Source organism: Pongo abelii, chromosome 16, assembly GCF_028885655.2.
Source record: "Pongo abelii isolate AG06213 chromosome 16, NHGRI_mPonAbe1-v2.0_pri, whole genome shotgun sequence".
Taxonomy (NCBI): domain Eukaryota; kingdom Metazoa; phylum Chordata; class Mammalia; order Primates; family Hominidae; genus Pongo; species Pongo abelii.
The window spans coordinates 93,798,071-93,815,591 of NC_072001.2; the positions used below are offsets into that span (position 1 = coordinate 93,798,071).

Genomic DNA, 17,521 nt, shown 5'->3' on the forward strand with positions numbered 1-17,521 from the left:
TGGGTGTGGTGGCTCATGCCTGTAATTCCAACACTTTGGGAGGCCGAGGTGGGTGGACTGCTGGAGCCCAGGAGTTTGAGACCAGCCTGGGTAACAGGGTGAAACCTGTCTCTGCAAAAAAAAAAAAAAAAAATCCAAAAATTAGCTGGGCATGGTGGTGCACACCTGTAGTCCCAGCTACTTGGGAGGCTGAGGTGGGAGGATCACTTGAGCCCTGGAGATTGAGGCTGCAGTGAACCAAGATCATGCCACTTGTACTCCAGCCTGGGTGTCAGAGTTAGAACGTGCCTCAAAAGAAAAGACCTTTCCTGCTGGGTGTGGGGGTGCATGCCTGTAATCTCAGCTACTTGGGAGGCTGAAGCAGGAGGATCTCTTGAGCCCAGGAGTTCAAGTTCAGCCTAGGCAATGTAGTGAGATCCCGTCTCTTAAAAAAAGAAAAAAAGACCATATTTTCCTTTAATTATTTAAACATATTTTCCTTTTTTTTTTTTTAGACGGAATTTCACTCTTGTTGCCCAAGTTGGAGTACAATGGCGCGATCTCGGCTCACTGCAACCTCCGCCTCCTGGTTTCAAGAGATTCTCCTGCCTCAGCCTCCCGAGTAGCTGGGATTACAGGCACGCACCAACACGCCTGGCTAATTTTTTGTATTTTTAGTAGAGATGGGGTTTCACCATGTTGGTCAGGCTGGTCTTGAACTCCTGACCTCAGGTGATCCACCCACCTCGGCCTCCCAAAGTGCTGGGATTAGAGGCTTGAGCCACCGTGCCTGGCCTAATTATTTAAACATATCTTCCTTTAATCCTTTAAACATATTTTCCTTTAGAATTTTGAACATATAATCATTTCCTTAAAGTCTTTGCTAAGTCCAGCATCTAGACCACCTTGCGGTCAGCTTCTATTGATTGTTGTTTTTGCTATGGGTCATATTTTTCTGTTTCCTTGTACGTTTAGGAATTGTAGATTGTGTAAAGGACACTGGACAATACATTGCAGCGGCTCTGGATTCTGTTATCTGCCTGACCTCTATTATCTGTTTTGCTCTCAACTGGGTAGCAGCCTCTCTCTGGTAACCCTCAGGTAGTCTTCCCTACACATGTACGTCCCAGTTTTCAGCCCAGAACTCATGAGAAAGCCATGGTGTGGAACTCTGCCTCCCACATAAGCAGCTCCATTCTCTCCAGGGCCACAACTTATGGACTGCAGCGGTTTCGGCAGCCCTTCACTCTGATCTCTTCTCGACACAGCAGGGCATCCCTACTCTGCCAGAATTCCAGCTTGCTACGCTGCAACTGGAAAGCTGTCCCCAGTAGAGAGATGGAGAAATTGTGGGAAACATCTCATCAGTGATCGCGGGGATTACTGTCATGCACTGCCTGTTGTCTATTGTTTGAAAATGGTTGCTCATAGCTTTTGGGCAGTTTCATGGTTGCTTAAGGCAGAAAGGCTAATCTGATAATAAGAATTCCATTATAGGCTGGGCCTGATGGCTTACGTCTGTAATCCCAGCACTTTGGGAGACTGAGGCAGGAGGATTGCTTGAGACCAGGAGCTCAGGACCAGCCTGCGCAACATGGTGAAAGCCCGTCTCTACAAAAAATACAAAAATTAGCTGGGCATGGTGGCACACGCCTGTGGTCCCAGCTACTTGGGAGGCTGAAGTAGAAGGATCACTTGAACCCAGGAGGTCAAGGCTGCAGTAAGTCGAGATGGTGCCACTGAACTCCAGCCTGGGCAACAGAGTGAGACACTGTCTCAAAAAGAAAAAAAAAAAAAAGAAAAAAAATTATATTATAGTTGGAACCCTTACCTGATATGTTTTTCTTTTCTTTCTTTCTTTCTTTTCCCTTTTTGAGACAGGGTCTTGCTCTGTGGCCCAGGCTACAGTGCAGTGGCATGATCTCGGCTCACCACAGCCTTGACCTCCTGGGCTCAAGCAATCCTCCCACCTCAGCCTCCGGAGTAGCTGGGACTAACAGGTGCACACCACCATGCCTGGCTAATTTTTTATTTTTTGTAGAGACAGGGTCTCCCTACATTTCCCCAGCTGGTCTTGAACTCCTGGGCTCAAGTGATCTGCCTGCCTTGGGCTCCCAAAATGCCAAGATTACAGCCATAAGCCACTGCGCTGGCCTTGTTTTTATTTTCTTCTAGTATCCTCCCTTCCCCCTGTCTTCAGCCATTTAAGCAATCTATGTGTCTATTGGCTCAGATGAGAGATGAAATGGTAACAAAAGTGGAAAACACTCCAAAACAATAGTTTCTGAAAGAAACTAAACCTATTCTTAATAATAGGTAATAATAGGTAAAGTTCTGTAGGGAGACCAGATTAAAAGTCCCTTAAGCAGGGGGAGACAGAAGTGAGGCACTGATATGAGAAAGCAGTGACAAGGTGGCTCCAAGAAAGAAAGGCCTGAGGCCCTGATTCCTGGGCTGCATGCCAGGGAACAGCAGGACCCCAGAGATGGCACCGTGTATAGGGTGTTTTGGTTGGCAGCGCCACAGGTGCTCTAAGATGTCCATGCCCTTGTTTGACACTGAAGCAACAGAAAGATTCCCATGGCCCCCAGGCTGTAAGTTGAAGTGGAGGGAGGATGCCCCAGATTTGAAAAAGGCATAGGCACAAGAACAGGCCACTTCTGTGTGACCTATGAGGAAAGATGATTATAAGGAACAACTGCCCTCCAACTCACACCTTGGAACAAGGTAAGACCCTAGAACCCACGCACCATCCAGTAGGAAGGAAAGAAAACTCCAAATTTTGGGCCGGGCATGGTGGCTTACGCCTGTCATCCCAACCCTTTGGGAGGCTGAGGCGGGAGGACAGCTTCAGGCCAGGAATTTGAGACCTGCCTGGGCAACACAGTGAGACCTCTACAAACAAACAAATAAACCTCACATATCTAAGATTAATTTGCTGTTATCTAGCAGACTGGGAACTCAAAACACACGTGAAGTTGTTACGTTAAAATAGTTTCTTGCACACCTGATTTGGCAGAGTGAGATTATGTTATTATAATAATAAGGGTCACCATTTACAAGGACTTTACTGAGAGAGTTACATCCACTGTCTCATTTAATCTCATCTCATTTAATGGGAGTCTATTCCCTCACACTCCCTGTGATGATTCCTGTAACATGGTAGATATGCATGCCTGAGGAAAAATTAATAATTTTTCATAGCTGGGTGCAATGGCTCACATCTATAAACCCAGCACTTTGGGAGGCCAAGATGGGAGGATCGCTTGAGGCCAGGAGTTCAAGACCAGCCCTGACAACATAGTGAGAACCTGTCTCCGGAAAAACAATTTTTTTAAATTAGCTGGACATGGTGGCATGTACTTGTATTCCCAGCTAAACAAGAGGCTGAGGCAGGAGGATCACTTGAGCCTAGGAGTTCAAGACTACTGTGAGCCATGATTGTACCACTGCACTCCAGCCTGGGCGACAGAATGAGACCCTGTCTCCAAAAGTAACAGTAGCAATAATAATGTATATTTACTGTGTACCAGGCATTATACCAAGGGCCTTACGTCACTTAATCTTCATACTAAACTTATGAGACATGTATTACTATTTCTGTTTTACAAATGTAGAAACCAAAATTCAGAATTGTAAAGTGTGTGGTATTTAGATTCAAATCTGGTGGAAGCTTTATTTTATGTTACTTGCAATCTGTGAAGAAAAAACTAGATCCAAGATTCTAACAGGAATTTATATAATATGATTACAAAATGAGTTTATTTATAATTTAAATAAACAAAATTCCCTTTTATTTTCTACAACAAACGTGCTAAGATTATGTGAATAATCTTCTCGGCTAAATATCGTATTCTAGGGAGACATTAAACAAGAACTTCGTAGTTAACATTGTTCTTTCTATTTTATCTTTCTGTACTTACAGACATTTTCTTTCTTTTTTTTTGAGACAGAGTCTCGCTCTGTCACCCAGGCTGGAGTGCAGTGGCGCGATCTCTGCTCACTGCAAACTCCACCTCCTGAGTTCAAGCGATTCTTCTGCCTCAGCCTCCTGAGTAGCTGGGAATACAGGCGTGTGCCACACCTGACTAATTCTTGTATTTTTATTAGAGATGGGGTTCCACTATGCTTCCCAGGCTGGTCTCGAACTCCTGACCTCAAGTGATCCACTTGCCTCAGCCTCCCAAAGTGCTGGGATTACAGGTGTGAGCCACTGCCCCCTGCCAACTAATACTTTTTTATTGTATGCCAAATATTGTGTATAAAATAACCTTAAATGTCAAAGTTAATAATATTTTTCTCTGAATGGTTGACTCTATTTTCTGTCAGCCCATGTAGCTCAAAAGAATGATAATTCTATCCAATCAGAAATTGAGCTGATTTCGGAAAAGTTATGGCTTTACTTAGATGTGGTCCACCTCTGTTTTTAATTATCTTGAGAGTGAGACCTGTCATGTATTTTTTGCAGGCCCCTCCCTTCAGAGGGACTCCATATTCCAAACAATAAGAGACTGCAGATCTTACTCTGCCTTTCCAGCCTAGGTCTGGAGCTTAGCAGCTCTTGGCCCCCAGTCTACCCCAGCACTCAGCAAATATCACATGGGAAAAAAAAGCCTCTTATCTAGGCTCCTTTAGACTCTAATCTGTAACAATAGCCTGAGAGGCCATCAAAAGTTCAGTGTAAACCACACTCAATCTTCCGCTTTGACAAATGCACCCAGGGAGAAAAATGACCAGCAATCCCAGCTCACCTAGCAATGGGCTCTTCTTTCTCTGATCCCACTGTTCTCTGATGTTCTTATGTCTTTAAAAATAGGATTTGGGCCAGGCGCAGTGGCTCACACCTGTAATCCCAGAACTTTGGGAGGCCAAGGCAGTTCGAGACCAGCCTGGCCAACATGGTGGAACCCCATGTTGTAAAACACAATTTGTAAAAATACAAAATTTAGCTGGGCATGGTGGCACACACCTGTAGTCCCAGCTAGTCGGGAGGCTGAGGTGGGAGAGTCACTTGAACTCAGGAGGCAGAGGCTGCAGTGAGCTGAGATGGCACCACTGCACTCCAGCCTAGGTGACAGAGTGAAACTGTCTATAAATATATACATATATGTGTGTGTGATTTGTATAATTTATCCTTTTTTTGTATGTGTGCGTTTTTGTTTTTCTGGTTGTTGTAGCAGGAGTGACAACCTACTGATACCTACTACATCCTACTTGGAAGCAGAAGCTCCTTGTGAATAACAACGTATATTCTCGGAAGAGTGTCATTCTTACCACTGAATATCTCAGACTGTTTCTAACATATTCTTAGAAAACATAACAAAAGGCAGACTATGTATATATAACTTTAAGTTTAATTAAGATCTTTCTCCACCTACCTGGTCTCTTAACAGTGTTCTTTGTTTACTTTGCTCCTGAGTGGTTAGGAGTGTAAATATCTTACTAGCACAGTACATTGAAAATTCAATGTATTTGCTATAATAGGATTTGTTCTTCCTAAGGGCTTTATAAAATAAATCTCGAGTTTTTTGTATTTTTAAAAGTCTGGGCTGGGCACGGTGGCTCACACTTGTAATCCCAGCACTTGGGGAGGCTGAGTCAGGAGGATTGCTTGAGGCCAGGAGTTCACAACCAACCTGGACAACAGCAAGACTCCGTCTCTACAAAAAAGAAAAATTAAATGTCTGTATTTAATATTATTGATAGGTAACATTCTCACATCTTCAAATGTCAAAAAATATGAAAGGGTATACAGTGAAGTATCTCTTTTTTTTTTTTGAGACAGAGTCTCGCTGTCGCCCAGGCTGGAGTGCAATGACACCATCTTGGCTCACTGCAACCTCTGCCTCCTGGGTTCAAGCAACTCTCCCACCTCAGCCTCCTGACTAGCTGGGACTAGAGGCGCATGCCACCATGCCCAGCTAAATTCTGTATTTTTAGTAGAGACGGGTTTTGTCATGTTGGCCAGACTGGTCTCAAACTCCTGGCCTCAAGTGATCCGCCAGCCTCGGCCTCCCAAAATATTGGGATTACAGGCGTGAGCCATCATGCCCGGCCACAGTGAAGTATTTCTATGACTCATTCCTCCATCTACCCAGTTCCCACTCCCAACAGGTATTCATGATTATTAGCTTCTTATTAGAAAAGTTTAAATGAATATGCTGACACATATCCGAATCATTTTCCCCCGTTCTCGACATAAACATAGCATCCTATGGCTACTGTTTTGCAGTTTGCCTTTTTTTTTTTTTTTTTTAAGTATAAACGGGAATTAACTGGCTTATATGACTGCAAAGTCCAGGACGTGGCTGCCAGTACAGCAGGATCCAGGGCCTCAGACAATTAATTCCACCAAAACCCAGCTTCTCTCCTTCTCTTGCCTGCACTCTCCTCTCCGGTGGCTTCATTCTCAGGCAGGCTCCCCTCCTAGTCCCACATCCAGGATGACATCTTAACAGTTTGGGAACGCCAACAGAAAGGGCACACCTATTACCACATTCCCGGTAGATTCTAGCCAAAGTCCTGGGGAGGGCTCTCATTGGCCCAGCTGGAGTCATCAGGCCAAGCCGGTAAGATATACTGATTGGCCAGGCTGAAGTGGCAGGGCCACCCCTGGCATTCCAGGCTTGAGAAGTCAGTCCCACATTGGCATGAGTTTCCTGGCTGAATTGAGAAAAGTGGCTCTCCAAAGCCATGTCAGGGTGCTGTAAGTGGATGATTTTCCCCAGGCAAAGATTACAGATGTCTACTGCAAAAGGCAGTGTTTTTGATGTTTTCTTTTTTTTGGCTCTTTCATGCCAGGAAGCTGCTATTATGCCAAACGCATCTGTGGCTCAGGCCATACAGGACCAAACGAACAACCAAAGTTGTTTACATCTTTCCTATGATCTTGTTTTTGTGGGTGCCCAAAAAATTATATTACAAACCCTCCAACTAGTCCCAAGTCCATACCTCTAACTACCCCCTTTATCTAACACAAAGCCAATATTTCCCCTGCCCTAAATTAACCCAAGGCTAGGTACTAGAGAACCCCTAGAGATACCGCTAATCTCCAAAACCCACCAGAATTATTCAAACCAGCCAGTCCCAAACTTTCCCTGCACTGCCTTGCCTTTCCTGCTGAAACGCTAATAAAGGTTCTGGTTTAAGCTTTCCCTTCACTCCCTTCTGCCTCCTGACCAAACCTGGTGCTTCTTCTCCATGTGGCCCTGCATGGCGTGGTGTGCCCTTCCTCTCAGGAAATGTGGATAAATTATTCCTTCAAAGCCACTAGTCTCTCTGTCATCAGTCAGTCGCCTCTATAAATTAAAATCCTACAGGTACAACTGAGAGAGGGGCTGCTGCGACTGAGTTTTCAGTCCTGGAAAATCACACTTTTTTTTTCTGTCTCTGCAAGGCTTTGGCAGTCTCTCCTCTCCACCCCCTTATTAATGCTGGCCTCTGTTCCACAGGTACCTCTCTACACCAGCAGGTGCAAATTGTCATTGATGGGGGAAACATGAAACAAACTCAGATGCCTCCAGGGACACATGAGAAGCCACAGTTGTTTCAGACTATTGTTCGCTTGAGGGAATGTGGGCCCTGTGATGATGCTAGATCTTTCTTTTCTTTCGTACCTTCCTCTCTTCTTCCCTCTCTCCTTCCTTCTCTCCTTCCCACACTCCCTTTCTTCCTTCCTCTTTTTCTGTTTTGATTGGAGCTTTTGTGTGTGTGTAAAATATGTTGTGTGTGTGTTTTTTTTTCCCACAGCAACTGCTTTTTTTGTGTGTGGTAAAATATGTATGAAATAAACTGTTATTTTAACCTTTTTATGTATAGAACTCAATGGCATTAATTACATTCAAAATGCTGTACAGCCATTGCCACTATTTCTAAACTTTTTCATCCCCCCAAATGTAAACTATGAACCCAGTAAGCAATAATTCCTCATTCTTCCCTCCTTCCTACTCTCAGTTCCTGAAACCTCTAATCTACTTTCTGTCTCTATGAATTTGCCTATTCAAAATCTTTCACGTAAATGGAGTCAGATAGTATTTGTTTTTTTGTGTCTGGCATATTTGACTCAGAATGTTGTAACATGTGTCAGAGCTTCACTCCTTTTCATGGCCGAATGATATTCCACTGTATGGATATACTACTTTTTTTTTTTTTTTTTTTGAGATGGAGCCTCGCTCTGTTGCCCAGGCTGGAGTGCAGTGGCGTGATCTTGGCTCACTACAACCTCCACCTGCCAGGTTCAAGCAATTCTCCTGCCTCAGCCTCCCGAGTAGCTGGGACTACAGGCACATGCCACCATGCCCGGCTAACTTTTTTGTATTTTTAGTAGAGACAGGGTTTCACTATGTTGACCAGGCTGGTCTTGAACTCCTGACTTCAAGTGATCCACCCACCTCAGCCTCCCAAAATGCTGGAATTACAGGTGTGAGCCACCGTGCCCAGCTTATTAGATATACCACATTTTGTTTATTCATTCATCTGTTAATGAACGTGTGGGTGAAATATGTCAATTTTTACTTGTTGCAAAAACAAAACACATAATTTTTTTTTTTTTTTTTTTTGAGACAGAGTCTTGCTCTGTCCCCCAGGCTGGAGTGCAGTGGCGTGATCTCGGCTCACTGCAAGCTCCACCTCCCAGGTTCATGCCATTCTCCTGCCTCAGCCTCCCGAGTAGCTGGGACTACAGGTGTGTGCCATGACACCTGACTAATTTTTGTATTTTTAGTAGAGACGGCGTTTCACCGTATTAGCCACGATGGTCTCGATCTCCTGACCTCGTGATCTGCCTGCCTCTGCCTCCCCAAGTGCTGGGATTACAGGCATGAGCCACCGCGCCTGGCCGAAACACATCATTGTTAAATAACTCCTCAGGCTACCCTTCTCTATGGGAAAATGCAGAGTAAATCAAGCAGATTTTTAATAGCAAAATGGCCAAGGAAAAAGCAGGATAGAGACAATGCAAAGATACAAACAATCTACCAAATGAATAAAGCCACTAATGTTACTTAGGTTCAAACAGTATCCCCCAAAGTGAGAGGTTGGATACTCACAACTCGATAAAGGGTGACATTCAGCTGATATTGTTGCTGTCTCACATGGCCTTAATTATCTTATTGCTTTTGTCTTCACTGTTCTTCAATTTTGTGCCCTTCTCTAGTGCCAGCCATTGTGGTAGGTCCTGAAGAGCTCCCTCATGGAGAGCATATTCTGTAGAGGAAGACAGGCACACTAATAGTATCAATACAACCAATACAAATGCTGACTGATGTTATGGGAAAACCTAGGAGGGATACACAGGCAGATTTGGAGGATTAGGTAAGGCTTTCCAACTTCCCAACTTCTCCAACAACTTGCAGAGAAGTTGTCCTGAGACCTGAGAGATGAATGAGAGGTATGATTTGGAGGCAAAGGCCAGAAAACTGGAAAGACTATAAAACACCTTGAGGAAATGACAGGAAAATGGGGATGAGGGACAGATGACATATGAGAGGAAGCAGGGACTCAATCGGAGTTTGGTCTTCACCTTGAAGGCAAATGGGAGCTGCTGGAAGGATTCTGTGTGTTTTTTTTTTTTTTTTTTTGAGACAGATTCTCACTGCTGCCCAGGGTGGAGTGCAGTAGTGTGATCTTAGCTCACTGCAACCTTTACCTCCCACCTGGAAGGTAGATGTTAGCGTAGGGTGGTGAAAGGCCTGTGCACTCATCTTAATCTTAAATATATACCTTCCAGGCAAGGTGGCTCATGGCCGTAATCTCAGCACTTTTGGAGGCTGAGGCTGGCAGATCGCCTAAGGCGAGGAGTTTGAGACCAGCCTGGGCAACATGGCAAAACCCCATTTCTACTAAAAATACAAAAATTAGCCAGGCGTGGTGGCAGGTGCCTGTGGTCCCAGCTACTCAGGAGGCTGAGGTGGGTGAATTACTTGAGCCTGGGAGGTGGAGGTTGCACTGAGCCAAGATGGCACCACTGCATTCCAGTCTGGGCAACAGAGCCAGACACTGTCTCAAAAAATAAAAATAAATTTTAAAAAATTGAAAAAATACATATCTCAATGATTATATGTATACAATGATTTTATATATAAATGATTTATATATTACTTTATATATATTAAATGTCTAAATAAGATAGATATGTAATTTCCAGCACTCCATAAGATTTCCTTGGGGAGCTTCCTCATCTACTTCTACCTCCAGAGGTAACCTGGTATGCACTATATACTCTTTTTCTGTTTTTTTTTTTTTGAGACGGAGTCTTGCTCTGTCGCCCAGGCTAGAGTGCAGTGGCACGATCTCGGCTCACTGCAAGCTCCGCCTCCCAGGTTCACACCATTCTCCTGCCTCAGCCTCCCGAGTAGCTGGGACTACAGGTGCCCGCCACCATGCCTGACTGATTTTTTTGTATTTTTTAGTAGAGACAGGGTTTCACCGTGTTAGCCAGGATGGTCTCAATCTCCTGACCTCGTGATCCACCCGCCTCGGCCTCCCAAAGTGCTGGGATTACAGGCGTGAGCCACCGCACCCGGCCCTATATGCTCTTTTATCTACCTCTTTTTGTGCTCAGCATAGTGTCTGAGCTTCATCTATACTGTATGTACCAGTAGTTCATTCTCCTATTACTTTGTAATACAAAAAAAAAACTGAGAAAAGCTTTGAAATAGTCTAAAACAGATTACTGGGGCCAGGCATGGTGGCTCAAGCCTGTAATCCCAGTACTTTGGGAGGCCAAGGCAGGCAGATCACCTGAGGTCAGAAGTTCATGACCAGCCTGGACAACATGGTGAAACCCCATCTCTACTAAAAATACAAGAAATTAGCCAGGCGTGGTGGCACGTACCTGTAGTCCCAACTGCTTGGGAAGCTGGGGCAGGAGAATTGCTTGAACCTGGGAAGTGGAGGTTGCAGTGAGCTGAGATCACACCACTGTACTCCAGTCTGGGTGACAGAGCAAGACTCCATCTAAAGACAAACAAAAAAAAAAATGATTACTGGGTGTCATTGAAAAACAAGGTGCTCAGCTGTCCAGCTTACTTTTCTAGAATGTCCGATTCTATGAAGACTAAACCTTTCACTGTCTTTGAGCTACAGAACAACTATACAAACTATAGACGCTTCTTGTCTATAGAAATGCAAATTGTGGCTGGGCACGGTGGCTCACGCCTGTAATCCTAGCACTTTGGGAGGCCAAGACGAGCGGATCACCTGAGGTCAGGAGTTCGAGACCAGCCTGGCCAACATGGTGAAACCCTGTCTCTACCAAAATACAAAAAGCTAGCTGGGCATGATGGTGGGTGCCTGTAATCCCAGCTACTCGGGAGGCTGAGACAGGAGACTCTATTGAAGCTGGGAGATGGTGGTTGCGGTGAGCCGAGCTCACGCCACTGCACTCCAGCCTGGGTGGCTGAGTGAGACTCCGTCTCAAAAAAAAAAAAAAAGAAATGCAAATTGTTTTCAGTAGAATGCAATTGATTACTAAGCTGTGGATTTGATCAGTTCTGCCAGTTTTTGTATATATTTGTAGTTATTTCATTATTCCTCATTTGACTATGTGTGTGGTACTTTGAATTTTCCATTGAAGCAGTTGTAATCTTTCTGGATATCTCATTCATTAATGAGTTAAATAAAATCTCTAACATTTATATCTATTATATTTGATATTAAAATTATTCTTTAACAGTAGTATACAGTTATATGAATAAGCCGCAATTTATCTATTCATCTATTGGTGGACATCTGGGTTTTTTCCCTTTGGCTATTATGAATAAAGCTGCTATGAGTCTTTTGGTGAACAAAGGCATTCATTTTTTGGGGTAAATATCTAGAATTGGGATTTCTGGGGTATAGGGTAGGGGTAAATTTAATTTCGGTAGAGACTGATGTTTCCAAAGTGGTTGTACCATTTTACACTCCCATCAACACTGTATGAGAGTCCCATTTCTGCATCTTTGCAACTAAGGAAATTGTCAGTCTTTTCATTTCAGCTATTCTATGGAGTGTTTACTAGCATCATATTTTGGTTTCAATTTACCATAGAAGATTTTCAGGAGGGAGGTAACTTGAACAGATTTTTACATTTTAGAAAACTCTTTCTGCGTATTATGTGGAGAATGATTATTTGTATACCAAAGTTCATAGCAGCATTATTCACAATAGCCAAAAGGTGGGAATAACCAAGCATCCATTTATATGGATGAATGGATAAACAAAATGTAGTATACATGTATAATGGAATATTATTTAGCCTCAAGAAGGAAGAAATTCTGATACATGCTACAACATAGATGCTCCTTGAAGACATTATGCTAAGTGAAATAAGCCAATCAGAAAAGAGCAATTATTGTATGATTCAATTTATATGCGGTACCTAGCATTTACAGATAGAAAGTGCAATATCGGCTATCAGGGGTTGTGAGAAACGGGTAATGGGGAGTTACGGTGTAATAGGCAGATTTTCTATTTGGGATAATGAAAAAGTTCTGGAGATGGATAGTGGTGATGGTTTCACAACAGTGTGAAAGTACTTAATGCCACTGAACTGTACACTTAAAAATGGTGAATTTTATGTTAGATAGATTTTATAACACACACAAAGAGGAGGGAGGGCGGGAGGGAAGGAGAGAGGGAAGGAAGTAGAGAGGAGAGAAGAGAGGAAGAAAGGAAACAAAGTAAGATCTAGCATCACAGGGCCCACATTCCCGCGTGTCAGCAATAGGCTGAAACAGAAGCATGGCTTCTCACGTGTCCATGGAGGCATCTGAGTGTGCGCCCACTTTCCCGGTTCAATGACAATTTGCACCTGCTCGTGTAGAGGCGTACGGGTGAAACAGAGACCAGTATTATTAAGGGGATGGAGAGAAGAGACCGCCAAAACATCACAGAGACACACCGTCGGAGCCAAGAGAACGGGGTGCAGACGCCTGGCTTGGCCTATGGGAACTGGCAAGTCTCAGCTCTCAAACGTCCGGGCTTTTCAACCCCGCCATAGCCGAGTTCCAGCTGCCTACTTCCTTTAAAGCCTTCACCGACTCTAAAACACCAAAAACAAAGACCCAACTAGCGCCGGAAGCCCTAGATGTAACCGTAGTCACCTGACCCTCCCGTCCGGACTCTGATTGGGCTTCGGAGATACGTATCCCTCCCGGCGCTGTACGGCGACCCCGCCCCAGCAGCCTGAGGGGCGGGAACAGATGTCGGAGTGCGACAGTATTGGTCAGCTTCCCCAGGAAGCAGCCAATCGGAATAGGCAGGCTTCCGGCGCGAAGTGAGCCAGCGCTCGGCGCGGGGCCGTGGCCGCAGCGCGGGAAGTTTGGATCCTGGTTCCGTCCGCTAGGAGTCTGCGTGCGAGGTGAGTGCCGCGCGCGTAACTACGGGTCGGTCCGCATTGATCTAGCCCTGCTCTGGCGGCCCGGCCCGGAGCTGGAGGCCGCTCGGGTTCTTCCGTTTCCTGCACTGGTTCGCCTCGGCCCGCTGAGTTCTCTAGTCTGGCCAACATCCTGGGAGGACAGCAGATACATAAATACGTTCCCAAATGGGGAAACAGAGGCCCGGGGCGGGGGCGAACTCTGCCAAGGTCTCCCGGGGCGTCGGAGGCCGAGCATGGGCTAGGACCTGGCATGTTCTTGCCCATGTGCTCCAGTGCCTAACATGATGCCCTGCACAGAGTAATCCCAGCCCAGACCTCTGGGACTACTACCTCCGTGTCCCTCCTGAGGAACAACGAAAACACTTTGTACTTTTTCTGTGGCCTTCCATGGTCACGAGCTGGGCTACTCTTGTTTTTGAGTGTCTACTGTGTGCCATGTTCCTGGCACCCGTGATCTTACAACTGTAGCTTTACGATATCCCAGCAAAGCGAAGTGGTTAAGAATACTGCATCAGATTGCTTGGGTTCGAATTCTGGCTCCTTCACATTTAGCTCTGTGTCTACTGCACGTTAGTGAAACACTAAGTGTCTTGGTTTTCGTCTGTCATATGGGGGAAATGGTCTCTTCTACTTCCTGGCGTTTATGTTAGGATTAAACGACTTAATATATGCAATAATAAATGCTTCGAAGACTACCTGTTACATAGTACACAGTAAGGGTTCTGTTATCATTACCTAGGGAAGCGGATGAAATTGTCCCCATTTTAGACATGGAGAATCTGAAGCACAAAGAGGTTGTCTCTGTACAGAAAGAGCATTTGGTGATTAAGTGCTAGAGATACAGGATTTGAACTAAGAGCGCCTGATTGTAAAGCATGTCCCACAACATTAGGCTTTCTCCTATACCCCTCACCTGTCCTTAGGTCATACAGAACTTTAGGTACCTCATGGCGTGAGATGGAGCAGGTGACTGACAGCTCTTTGTTCCACCCGTGCAGATAAATAACACTTGTGTGCCACTGTCAAGATTAAGGGACAGGAATTTGAAAGACTGCATGAGAGATCAGAAGGTGAAGAAGGGGGTAGGCAAAAGTATTCTGTTTGGGGAATAGTAAATAGAATTAATTGAATCAACATTTTGTTAGCTGGGCTGCTTATACTGTCAGACAGTAGCTTATAATCTACTGGGAGGAAATGAAATTTCTGGGTCCTGTGTCACTTTCAGTGCCACTCACCATGATAGGTACCTTATAAGTATAGTTTACAGTCCTATCAGTAACCTGGAGAAGTAGTTATTTCCTTCGTTTTACTGAGGAAACCGAGTTAAAAAATTAGGAAAAGTGTTAGATGTGCAGTAAAACAACATCGTGCTGGGAAATTCTACACACCCACTTTAGGACATTTGGTATTACCTATGAGCAGGAAGGGAAGGGAAAAAGGTAAGGGGAATGAGTGATAGTTTATTTGTTTTGATTTTGAAATTTTCATCTGTTTTTTCCTTTTTCATAGTCATTCCTGGAATGAGTGAATTTTTATCTGTTTTTTCCTTTTTCATAGTCATTCCTGGAATGAGTGAGTTTTTTTTTTTTTTTGGGGGGGATGGTGTCTTGCTCTGTTGCCCAGGCTGGAGTGCAGTGGCGCAATCTTGGCTCACTGCAAGCTCCGCCTTCCGGGTTCATGTCATTCTCCTGCCTCAGCCTCCCAAATAGCCGGGACTACAGGCACCCACCACCACGCCCAGCTAATTTTTTGTATTTGTAGTAGAGACGGGGTTTCACTGTGTTAGCCAGGATGGTCTCAATCTCCTGACCTCATGATCCACCTGCCTCCGCCTCCCAAGGTGCTGGGATTACAGGCGAGCCACTGCGCCCGGCCATGAGTGACATTTTAAATATATCTGAAATGAGGCCAGGCACAGTGGCTCACACCCATAATCTCAGCACTTTGGGAGGATGAGGCGGGCGAATCACCTGAGGCCAGGAGTTCGAGACTTGCCTCACCAACATGGAGAAACTCCCTCTCTATAGTAAATACAAAAATTATCTGGGCGTGGTGGTGTGCGCCTGCGGTTCTAGCTAGTGGGGAGGCTGAGGCACAAGAATCGCTTGAACCCAGGAGGCTGCAGTTAGTCAAGATTGCACCACTGCATTCCAGCCTGGGTTACAGAGTGAGAGTCTGTCAGTCAATCTACCTGAAATGTTGTATGCCTTTAAAAGAGAGAGAATAGGGCCGAATTTAACTTTTTAAATTTGGTTGGTGGGTACATGGGTGTAATTCTATTTTCTGTATCTTTATGTAAGAAATATTAAAAATTAAAAGATATACATATATATTTTAATTTACATATATATGGTTTTCTCTCTAAGAGAAAAATGGATAGAATAAAGAGGTCCAAGATAATCATAGAATAATCCTAGGACTTCAGTGCTAAAAGCCCCTAAGGGTCTCCATTACCTGTAGGATAAAATCTAAACCTCCTTAGTATGATACCAGAGGCTTTTGAGCATTCTGTTTCTGTAACACATTACTATTCTACCTCCACCTTTGTGCCAGTAGTTCATAGACTACTCTTCTTCACAACCTCAGTCCGGTCTGTAAAGTTCCACTTGTCCTTCAAGATCCAATTCAGTGTTCTTTGAAAAGCTTCTCTATCATTTGCCTGTTTTTCCTTAATCTGGGAAGCCATAGTCTTTTAAGAAAAGACTTGATTGTCAGACTTATCTCGTTGCATTGTAATTATTTGTTGACATGTCTATTTTCTGCTAGTCTATAAGCTCCTTGAAGGCAGTAATAATGTCTTTCCCATCTCTGTATTTCAGTGCCTACCATGATGCCTGGCACAGAGTAGTCACTGTAGCTATTAGCTGAATGAAAAATACAAGTTGAAGACAGAGAGTGGAAGTTCTTGGAGTTATGACATATGGACTTTGTTCTCTGGAATGACAGGGAACTATTGAGTTTACTTTGTTTAAAAATTCCTGTATTTTATTGAAACATATTCTCAATGTCAAGAAAAATATTCCAGTCATAATCCTATCTTTCAAACACTTGAACTATTTTCATTTTCCATGAGTCCTTTCCAAATTTCAGCTATAAAATTAGTTACACAGATTTAGCTATACAGATTTCTTAGGTAGCTGTAGCCTTAATGTATTCATAACTTAGTGTTTTTCTTTTTTCTTTCTTTTTAAACCTGACACTTGAGGAATTTTTTTTTCCTTTCTTTCTTTTTTTTTTTTTTTTTTTTGAGACAGGGCTCACTGCAGCTCTAACCTCACTGCAGCTCCAGCCCCCCAGGCTCAAGTGATCCTCCCACCTCAGCTGGGAGTACAGGGGTGTACCACCATGCCTGGCTAATTTTTGTATTTGTTGTAGAGATGGGCTTTTGATTTTTTGTAGAGATAGGGTTTCACCATGTTGTCCAGGCTGATCTCGAACTCGTAGGCTCAAGCAGTTTGCCCACGGAGTGCTGGGATTACAGGTGTGAGCCACCGCACCTGGCCTGCTTTTTTCAATATTAAATTATTTCCTGGCTGGGCGCGGTAGTTCATGCCTATAATCCCAGCACTTTGGGAAGCCAAGGTGGGGGATTGCTTGAGCCCGGGAGTTCAAGACCAGCCTGGGCAACGTGGCAAAACCCCGTCTCTACCAAAAAATAAAATAAAAATCTAAATAAATTGTTTATTTTAGTGAATCAGTCTTCATGCTTGTCATTTATCTTATAAATTTTTGCAATATTCCTCTCTCTTTGATTTAATAGTTATGAAATAATGTTCCATGTTATTATTAGAAAAATTTCACAATTTTTTCATAAATTTACTTAGTGTCTGTATATTCTGGTGAGCTGTTGTGTTTATATTCCCTGAACATTTGTTCATTGGAACTGGATGTTCTTTATATGTTTTTAATAGTAATCGTTTATCTGTTATTTGTTGCTAATTTTTCTTTTCTTTTCTCTTTTTTGAGATGGAGTCTCGTTCTGTTGCTCAGGCTGAAGTGCAGTGGCGTGATCTCAGCTCACTATAACCTCCATCTCCCGAGTTCAATCGATTCTCCTGCTTCAGCCTCCTGGGTAGCTGGGATTACAGGCACCCGCCACCATGCCCGGCTAATTTTTGTATTTTTGGTACAGTTGGGGTTTCACCATGTCAGGCTGGTCTCAAACTCCTGACCTCAGGTGAC

General features: G+C 44.0%; 1 protein-coding gene and 1 long non-coding RNA gene across 8 annotated transcripts in view; one reads left to right on the forward strand and one right to left on the reverse strand.

The window, feature by feature from the left end:
* Positions 1-13,111, reverse strand: part of LOC112129056 (uncharacterized) — a 68,946-nt gene extending 55,835 nt beyond the window's left edge. For 3 of the 6 annotated variants that reach the window (XR_008513771.2, XR_008513761.2, XR_010137241.1), the window contains exons 1-3: positions 12,863-13,077; positions 10,814-10,935; positions 9,027-9,183 (exon numbers count right to left, since the gene is read on the reverse strand). This is a non-coding gene — a long non-coding RNA (uncharacterized LOC112129056). Of the gene's footprint in view, positions 1-9,026; positions 9,184-10,813; positions 10,936-12,772 lie in introns of all 6 variants that reach the window. The other 3 variants (XR_008513772.2, XR_010137239.1, XR_010137240.1) reach the window with 3 other exon arrangements.
* Positions 13,112-13,212: 101 nt separating this feature from the next.
* The window catches only part of BLM (BLM RecQ like helicase), a 101,236-nt gene continuing 96,927 nt past the window's right edge, over positions 13,213-17,521 (forward strand). Inside the window, exon 1 of one of the 2 annotated variants that reach the window (XM_024232808.3) lies at positions 13,213-13,321. The gene's annotated coding sequence lies outside the window, so the exon portion shown is untranslated. The remainder of the gene's footprint in view (positions 13,322-17,521) is intronic. The other variant, XM_054531879.2, reaches the window with a different exon arrangement.